This window comes from Cylas formicarius, unplaced genomic scaffold (assembly GCF_029955315.1).
Source record: "Cylas formicarius isolate icCylForm1 unplaced genomic scaffold, icCylForm1.1 PGA_scaffold_17__1_contigs__length_658801, whole genome shotgun sequence".
Taxonomy (NCBI): domain Eukaryota; kingdom Metazoa; phylum Arthropoda; class Insecta; order Coleoptera; family Brentidae; genus Cylas; species Cylas formicarius.
The window spans coordinates 648,240-658,801 of record NW_026844255.1 but is presented as its reverse complement, the minus strand read 5'-3'; the positions used below and the strand labels follow the sequence as shown (position 1 = coordinate 658,801).

Here is a 10,562-nt window from a genome sequence, read left to right as displayed (position 1 = left end):
ATATATATATATATATATATATATATATATATATATATATATATATATATATGTATATATATATGTATATATATATATATATATATATATATATATATATATATATATATATATATATATATATATATATATATATATATATATGTATATATATATGTATATATATATATATATATATATATATATATATATATATATATATATATATATATATATATATATATATATATATATATATATATATATTCTAATAGCTTAGAATATATAGCTTAGATTCTATTACTTAGAAATTCACTTTCTTGGATTAATAGCAAGTTTTTCCTTTTCATTTTAAACAAATTCCAGTCAAAATTGGCTTCTCCGACTCATATCGTACCTAAAACCGCATCAATACTGCAAATATCAGCTTAAACTATCAATTTTTGATCCAAAAAGTTACATATTCATGTCAATAAGTTTCAAGTCCTAGTCAAGGTTGGCCTTCGGGCATTAGAGTAAAGCAAACCTTTATAAACCATTAGATATCGATGTGGAACTCCGTGTCTGAGTCAAATAGTTGCCGATTTCGATAAGATCTTAGTCAGAATCTGCTTTTTCGCATCTTATTGTACCCAAATCTACCTTAGAAATGCAGGTATGTACTGAAAAACCCTCTTTTTGGACAAATAATTGGTTTTTGCTCTAGATTTCGAGCAGATTATAGTTAAAACCAGCATTTTTATAACTTTCCGGACTCAAATCTACATTAAAACTGCAGATAACTACTTAAAAATTCAATTTCTTGGATTAATAGCAGTTTATTCCTTCTCATTTTAAACAGATTTTTATAAACCATTAAATATCGGTGTAAGACCCCCTTACTGAGTCAAATACTTGCCGATTTCGATAGGATCCCATTCAGAATCTGCTTTTTCGCCTCTTATTGTATCCAAATCTACTTTAGTCTCTATCTCTTGTTTTTGTGGGTTTCAGTTTTCGTTAATTTTCTGTGATTTTGTGAATAACAAAAAACAATGATCACTTTTTTTGGTCAGTTCCTATCTGTTTTTATAATATAATAATCCACTTTTTTACGTTGCATAATAATCGAATTAAATTGAAGTATATAGTGTTTTTAATATCTTTTAAATGACAGGGAATAGAAATGTGACTTTACTTACGTCACTTACTGAAAGTTTTGTTTAAAAAAATGTGTTTTATGGGCAACGCGACATATACATATTTTGTTTCTTGTTTGTTCTAGAAAAAACACGGTTTGTCCGTTTGACAATAATCCGCGTTTTTACTTTGCAAAAATAATCAAATTAAATTGAAGTATATATAGATGGGTGGGTGAGTGTATGTAGGTTTGGTGCTAAGATAGGAGATGGACCGAATGACCTTGACCGGACCAATTTTCGCTAATATGAACCTTAAATTTTCTTATAGGAATTTACATGTAAAAACGGCCGAAATTGCTGTTGAACGCAGGTAGTATATCTACTATTGTCTATTTCGCTAGTGCGGCTAAGTCGAAAAAAACATAAAATGACTAATGCGAGGCACCATTCGTCTGTTACTCGGGGCACTCGGTGCGTAGCTTTCTTGAGGGCTAATTTTATCAGGGAGACACTTTCGCTTCTGGGGATCCATTGTCGCCTGTTGCAGTTTCAATCAGAGATCCCTTCCAGCCATGACACTTTTTGGTTTATAGTTTTCCCCTTCCAATACGAAACTAACACAATTGTGATCCGACAGAGACTCTTTCTCTTACACCTTCGAGCTCGAGATAGATTTGAGCGTATACTCTTAAATGGATTTAATTTCGATGTGAGATACAGTTTCCTAAACGTTGGCTTTCTTTCCTTGTTTATAAATATTAGTTTTAAACTTTACATCCACTCCCAAAGAATCGCACCCCTCCGGTCTTCCACTAGAGAGCCCCATATCGGGAATTTAACATTATAATTTTAATTTAATTAGCAAAGATTAATTATTACAGAATTTCCACAAATGCGGCTGGAGAAACCGGAATTTCTATAAAAGATATAAATCCTTTAATAAATATTATTAAGAGGTGCATCTTGGAGATTTATTGTCCCGCAGATTAGAAAACCAGAAGCTAGAATATCAAATCCCAATGAGCAAAAATAATACAGATGCACATCTACCAACGAATACCTACTTTTGTAAATTGGACCAAAAGTATTCAATACTGTCCATCAGGGATTGGACCAAATTTTGATACAACTGCCAATCTAGTTAAGTTAATGAATGACGTTCACCTCAATGAAGATAGAAAAGAAGCTACCTGTTTGGCTCTTTTGGATTTCGACACGACTAATCACAATATGTTGTTGGCAAAACTTAATTATTTTGCTTTCTTAGCTGTATCTGTGTGTGTAGTTCATGAAGCAATATCTTAACAATAGAATGCACTGTGTTGAAGTTAGAAAGCAATTTAATCTATATAATTATACCACAAACATTGCTGAAGTGTCCCAAGGGGCCTTTAACGTTTAATCTTTATGTAGCAGATGTAAAGGAGTGTATTTAAGATTATAAAATTTGTAAAATTTCTTTCTAAAATTTTTATCTTGACATCAATTTATAGAAGTTTATGCCTCTTTCCAAAAAAAGTATTTTGAAGATACTCAAATTTTTTATTTAGCTTACTAGCGGCTGCTATTTAATATAAGTAAGTTCTTTTTAGTTATGAAAAAATTAAATTTGTCCGAAACAATACCACATGTTATAAAAGATTTGTTACTTTTTGGCTACAACACATTCAGTGCACTTCAGTGCAGTAATAAATATTACTGTTATGTAGTTTTTTCATGAAGCAAAAGTTTACATCTTTTTAAAAAATATGCAGATCATCAAAAAGTGAGCCCCTTGCAAGTGACGATGCGGCTACAAGAAAATTACGTTTAAACGCACCCGAAGCCATTCACGACATGCAACGGATTTAATTTTTTATGAACATGTTTCATATATTCAGCGAAATTTATATATGCCAGAAGCTCTTTGGTCATCGTGACTTCCCGAATATAATATAATCTAACTATAAGGCATATATTAATGCTCTTTTATTAAAGAATGAAATAATTTTGTTTAAAGTTAAATTAATTTTTTCATTGTAGTATTTTAGCCCGAAATTTATGAACTATGTTTACAATTATATAAAAGGAGGATCTTTTGAATAGTTCAAAATAGTGATATGATATAGCCCAAAAACGACGGTTTGACGTATATATATCTATGCTAAAATGCAGTCTTTGCTGCAAATACTTTGGAATATGTTTTTTTGTAAATATGAAAAATAAGGTCGCAGAGTGCAAATATCGTGTAAGATGTTCGGATACCTTATGTTAGTCTTGGGCAATAGTTCTGTAATCGCTGAACTCTGTTAAAGTTAGTTTGCTTTAAACACTCACAGCTATTTACTTGTCACAGGACGACTGAAAGCCCACAGGACTTTTTTCTACATGTGACTGAATTTGATGCTTTATGAAATTTTTCAAGATTGTGGACAGAGTTTGCAAAATGTTTAGTGGAGTTGATAAAAAGAGTCTGAGTTGTTTGCTTTATTTAATAAACCCTGGAACTTAACATAAAGGAGCAAGCCATTGAAGCAGTAGCGCATCACACTAAAACGGAAACGTAAAACTGTTTGGTCCGCCAGGAATGACGAAGATTTGCCAAAATATTAAAATGGAAATAATTGGCATACAGAATGCAGAATTTAAAAATTAAGGATTACAAAAAGCAAATAATTTATATTTTTTAACTAGTCTTCTTGTCTCCAGCGAAACATGTAATGCCAGCAAAGAAACGGAAATACTTAATATTTGTCAAGCAATCATCTTTGCGAGTTCAAATGGAGAGTTTTATTCTGGGTTGAAACCCTTACGCCCCCCTTAAGTTAACATCAGAAGTGGGATAGTTCCGTGTCCAGTGTTGCAAAAGCAATACGAATTAGTGTGAAAATGGCGGCAGACAATTTCACAAACGGTGCTGCACTGAATCTTAGAACAGATTCGAACGGAGATAATGTGTCACCTAGTGTCGAGTCTATTCCTGAACTTTCGAAAGGGACAGTGCAGTGGCAAGAAACTTTAATTAATTTAATCGCTGCCCAACAACAACAAGTTGCTGAGTTGGCGAAACAAACAAAGATGGCGATGAGGTCATCGTCACATTCAAAGGAAATGCCAACGCCCAACCTTCAGTAGCAGTAGGACCAAATACGCAGGCGTCAACATCGACATTCAAATTAACCAGCTACGATCCGGATAACAGCGCTTACCCAATCCGTGAGTGGTTAGAAGACGCTACGATATTAAAAGACGAATTAAACGTCAACGATAATTTAATGATCGCTAGGGCAGGCGAGGCTTTGAAAAACCGAGGTTATCGATACTGTTGCGAATGGCGGCCGATCCGCCGAATTTGGGAAAATTTTTGTGCTGATCTCATCACTGCGTTTCCTGATAAACACCTGGGGCTCGCGCATTTAAAGCTGCCACCATGCGAAGTCGTGATTTTGATTCTTTATGTGATTATGGCAATCAGAAACTTCGTAGTATATACAGGTTTTATGAAAAATTGCCCTGGGACAAGGTTTTAAGTATGGTTGATTATGGGTTAGATCACGCAGAAGTACGTACCTTGCTCTATTTACAACTACCGCAATCCGATCGTGAGGTTTTGACATTACTAAGCGAATATGATGCAGGACGAAGTGTCAAACGTGTTTTGGAAATCGATGATCTGCCTAAAAGAAAATTCTGTTTCGGAGAAAAACGAGATGAAAGCCATGAGAAATTCAAGAAGATTTTAAAATGATCATGTTTTAAATGTGGCCGCCAAGGACACCATCGTGATACTTGTCACAATAAACAAACGTAGTTCGAGAAGAGGCTCCAGGTACATCCAAAGTCCCAACTTGCAACAATTGTAAGAAAATTGGCCACGGTGAAAGTGATTGTTGGTATAAGAATGGGATACCCAAAAAGACATTTTTATTTAAAAAATGACGCCATTTGAACGTAACACCAACAGCGACGTTATTGTGCAAAAATAGTGCTCTCTCTTTTTCTTATTTGATTGATACTGGTGCCGATGAATCTATTATAAAGTATTCTGTAGCTCAAACGTTAAACCCGATAATCAAAACAGTCGATGAGGTCCGTGCCTTTTCGGGATTTAGGACCCAAATTATTTATGCTATCGGTGTTTGTAATTTAATCACTGTTATGCCGACGTTGAGTTTGGATATTACCTATGCGGTCGTACCAGATGTTTTTATGCCAGCGAACATTGACCTAATTATTGGATGGGATGTCATCAGCCGACCTTGTTTACGAATCGAAAAAAAACAATTTTGCACCATAACCTGCTCAATATTTCGAACGTAATGACTTTAAGAAGTGTGGATAGGGTTGTGATTAATCAACCTGACTTGAAAGAGGACTTGAAATTAAGAATAGCAAGTCTTTTATTGTTTTACAAAAATAAAACTCCCGACAAGATTATGACTGGTGAAATGACAATAAACTTAAAGGACACTGGCGTATCGACCTCGTAGGTTGGCATATCAAGAAAGACTTCAAGTTAGTGCCGGTATAATTCGTGAAAGTCGCTCAGAATATGCAAGCCCGATAGTTCTAGTATCAAAAAAGAATGGTGAACTTCGAATGTGCGTGGACCTACGTGATGTCAACAAGAGAGTCGTCAGAGAAAGATACCCGCTGCCGCATATATCAAGCTCAGATCAATGCTCTCTGCCATGCCAAATACTTTACTTCACTAGATATGAAATCCGGCTTCTATCAAATGCAAAACACATCACAGCATTTGTCACACCGGATGGTCATTATGAGTTTAACCGTATGCCATTTGGCTATGTCAATGCTCTAGTTATATATCAACGTGCCAGTGATAATGCATTGGGTAATTTAAAGGGAACAAAAGCCTTTGTTTACCTTGATGATTTACTAGTGCCTTCAAAAAGTATTGAAGAGGGACTGCAGAACCTGGAAGATGTACTTAATGCACTATCTACCAATGGGTTTGCTTTGAACTATGAAAAATGCAAGTTTTTGACCCGAGAGACTAAATATCTTGGTGTTATTTTATGTGCCGGATCAATGCAACCCAGTCAGCGTGCCAAGTGCTCTTAAAGTGTGTGCTTTGAAAACGATCAACATTAACAAAATATCGAATATTAAAACTTTAAAGGAATTTCAAAACAATGATCCATTTTGCTGCTCAATGTTTGAAAACCCCGATAGTGATTCCAATTATACTATAACGAACAAAAACAAATCCTCAAGGTGTTTTGTGCCTGTTGGCACGCGTCTGCTGGTAATGCGTTTATATCACGATGAGTCGTCGCACATTGGCTGGGAAAAGAGTATTACAAAAATGCGAGAAGATTTGTTCTGGCCTAAAATGGGACAATGTTTAAAGAAGTATATCAGAAATTGCAGAGCGTGTGTCTTAGGAAAATCGCACACTGGTCGTAGATCAGGGTTTTGGCAATATGGTCAAAAATCTGATGATATATTGCATACTTGGCATATTGACCATGCTGGTCCATTAGTAAGATCCAATGGCTGTAACCAAATTTTAGTTATAATTGATGCATTTTCAAAACTTTTCCGATTAATGCCAATTCCAAAGAAAACGTCGGGTGATTCCATTTGTGCACTAGTCTCAGTTTTTGATGAATTGGGAACTCCGAGCTGACAGGGCAGCTGCTTTTACTTCGACCACGTTCGGGAATTTTTTAAGTGCGCGAAATGTTGAACTTCATAACATTGCTACTGGAGTTCCGAGAGGCAATGCCCAAGTCGAACGTCTTATGCGCACTGTGTTTAATTTAATGCGGGCAACTTTGATTGCCGAGAAAGAAAAAAAAAAGGACTGTCGTAGTTCCTGCCATAGAAGATAATATAAATTCTACAGTCCATTCGTAACAGGCTACACTCCCAAGGTGTTACATCAGGTCAGAAATCCGAGGTTGCTGGGCACTCAGCAATTTCTATTAGATGCGTTGCCGAGCGATAACTTTGTTGATCCCGACAAGGCTGTTGCAGAGGCTCAAGTACGTCTAAAAAAATGTGCCGACCAGCGGGCTTTACACTTCAATGCCTCGCGTTATGAAGCGAATTTGTTTACCGTTGGGATCTTGTGGCTGTGGAAGATTCTCAACTGGCCGGCGGAGGAAAATTGAAATCGAAATACAAAGGACCATTTACTGTACGTGCAGTTCTACCTAATGACAGATATACGTTACAAAAGCAAAGACGGCAAACTACTGTAGCTGCTCATGAACAACTGCGTGCATGGCCGTCTACCGCACAAAAGGTCGGTAACGTACGATTATTTACTTTTTGCTTGCTTATTTAAAGTTAAAAAAAAGGGGTTAATAATGGCAATCCCATTATTAAGTAGAAGAATAATGGCAATCCCATTATTTAAAAAAAAAGAGGTTAATAATGGCGATCCCATTATTAAGTAGAAGAATAATGGCAATCCCATTATTGAAAAAAAAAGGCTAATAATGGCAATCCCATTATTGAAAAAAAAAAGAGGTTAATAATGGCAATCCCATTATTAAAAAAAAAGAGTGAGATTAATAATGGCAATCCCATTATTAAGTAGAGGAATAATGGCAATCCCAATATTGCAAAAAAAAATCATGTCACAATAGTAACCCCGTTGTCTGATTGTAATGAGTTAAACTTTAAATAGTAACATTTGCAAAAATTCTGTTGTTGGTTTCTAAAATTTTAGAAATAGCGCGAGGACGCTTTCAGAGCAGGATGGCCGTGTTAGCGATATGTTTTCTATGGCCGCCAAGAGTCACGTATGCTGAGTCAGGACGGACCAGCGGCATGCTCTTCCGGCTACGCAAGAACGAACGGCATTACGATATAGACCGAAGAGCCGAATAGAAAAGTGCTTTGGTTTTGGGGAGAGTTTTATTCAGGGTTGAAACCCTTACCCCACCCCTTAAGTTAACATATATTCATAAACGTACTCTACGACTTCCAAAAAAGATACTCCATTAAGGCTATGACTTCATCTACATCGTTATGAGTTCCGATTTCGGAATCGGAAGTCACAGTCAGTCATTATGTCTTCGCAGTGTGGTTAGTTGTAGTACTTTACGATTCTTACGTGGTAGTAAACTGGCAACGTAGCATTTCTTTCGTAGTTCAAAACCTTTATTTTAGGCGCATAATATTGCAGTTTTTATGTAAGCAACCTTGCTCCTTGTAATCGAGATTCCTCCTAGATAGAGAATACGATATTCACTACTAATGGTTTTTGCAGATTCGAAAACCAAAAGGATGCGGATCACAGACGAGCCATGTGCCCGTGCTTCGAGGGTGACGGCAGCTCTTGCTCCGATGATCTAAGAAAATCGAATACTTTAATCCCGTGGAGTGTCGCGCACACTGCAGAAAAAAACAACAACTGGCGCAACGTGTACGGAAGGCTTTCGTGGGACGGATGTTTCGCCACAGTCACTACCACCGTGCAACCCATGAGAGCCCAGGGGAAAGGTAACTTGTATTTTAAAGAGCTTTCTTCCGACATTATGGAATTAAACATAAACTATAGAATATACATTGCGAACAAAGCAAAAACTTGAAACAATTTTATCATAATAAAAAGAAATTAAATATTATACTTGTTCAATGTTCTCGGTGGAAAATCTTGTCCGCAACAGCTTTTTTTCCCCTGCCATCTAGTAGCTGATCTGCCCCAAACAGCTTAGCGGTAGCTGCAGTGGAGTAAATGTACTTGAAGAAAGCTGTTCCAGTGACTTTATGGACGCTTCGTCTATGTTTGGTACTGCTCTGACCTTTCCCAGTATAAAATGAGCCACTCACGCATCAGAGTCATTGATCAGCATGATCGTCCGGTATGTATGCTACGCAAACGTATGGTTTTGAGAGATTATTGCCTCACACAAACTTCTGCTCAGAGTTCTCCCACGCTTTATTGCACCCTCCATCTAGCTCCTGTATGATCCAGATAAGGAAGCGGCACTGAGGACCCATTCTCAATTTGTATACATTTTGTATGGAAAGTTGCTTGTTCGTAAGGGGCTCGGTGTTGAGGATGGGTGACTACTCTCTGCTATAGCCCTGTAGAAACCCTTGGATGCTTCCGCTAGAGGACTCTTAGCCCTTTATTTGGGAGTATTGCCCTCGGGCCTTTGCTGTTTCCTTCTAAAACCTCCTCCTTATGTCGATCTTTGATCCTGGCCGAGCACCATGTTCAAAGCGGTTTTGTGCTCCACCCGGCTCTTGAGTAATTTGCTCAGCCGTTGTGTATTTGAGTAAAACGCCATCGACTAGCAATGACTGGTATCGGTCTACTGACCGCCTCCGCTGCTACATAGTGCAAGCAAGGGGTAGTATTCTGACAGAAGCTCAAGAATTTCTGAATAAGACAGGATCGTGTGATTTTGTTTTGGAAATTACCTGTTCTGGTCAACCAAGTAAACAACAAAAGTTAAATATCGTGCTTAGTATTGAAAACAACTATAGTTTTATATTTTTTGAGATGGTCTTCTCAAGCTTAATTTACAAAGTGAATAAGCTCTGGAACAACCAAGCAGACCTTCCAAAAACTTCTCGATTCTCCGAATGTTTCTCGAAAATAACGATAAATAACCAAAATTTTTTTTTGTTTCATTTCAGTTTTACATCCAAATCAGAATCGACTCATTAGCGTTCGCGAATGTGCCAGAGCGCAAGGCTTTCCCGACGATTTTCATTTTCGCGGCTGCCGCCGCAAAAGATACATGCAGGTCGGTAACGCTGTCCCTCCCATTCTGGCAACGGCCATTGGAAGGGAAATCGTAAAAAGTTTAGTATAGCCTAGTTCATATCAAATATACCTTTTAACCGTCTTTAAATAGCAGCGAGGATCGTTGTCGTTGCGAGGCTACCACGTCGACTGATCCGTAAATGCAGCCAAAGGGTTTATGCAATATTCCCAAAACCGTGCAAATACTACTGGTTTAAGACTATGAGTTTTAGTTTTGTTTATACCTGTAGTCCTTTAATAAAAGAAATTCTACGAAATTCAGATTTTTTTTAACCCGGATTGTGGCAACCAATGACCAATGACCGGTGTCGATTGACAAATGACCAATGACGAATGACGAAGGAGCAATAACGAAATCCGCCATTTGCACTAATAATCTTCTAAAACTTTCCCCATTTAACCTTTGATGTAGGCATAATGGGAGCGTATACAGAAGCGAATCTGAGACATATTGATAAGGTTAGACTTCTCACAAACATTTCTTCAGAGTTCTATTGGTGCAACAATTTTTGTTTGTAATTCCAAAGAGTAGACTGATGCGCCGAATTAAGATTCTGTTGAATTATGCCCTGTAATCTTACGCATCTTAATTTAGCACCTAGCAGTTCCATAAGCAATAATATGCAATTTAAGATTGTATTTCGCTACCAAATAGTCGCAATTACGTCTTGGAAAAACCCTTCCACGACTGATGCTAGAAAGAGCACTAAACAATTTGTTAGATGTTT

The 10,562-nt window shown here is 36.9% G+C and overlaps 1 long non-coding RNA gene across 1 annotated transcript; it reads left to right on the top strand.

Moving 5' to 3' along the window:
* The first annotated feature begins 8,724 nt into the window (after positions 1–8,724).
* Positions 8,725–10,007, top strand: LOC132695966 (uncharacterized). Its single transcript, XR_009617959.1, has 3 exons — positions 8,725–8,920; positions 9,705–9,872; positions 9,926–10,007. It is a non-coding gene; the product is annotated as an uncharacterized LOC132695966 (long non-coding RNA).
* Positions 10,008–10,562: the final 555 nt, after the last annotated feature.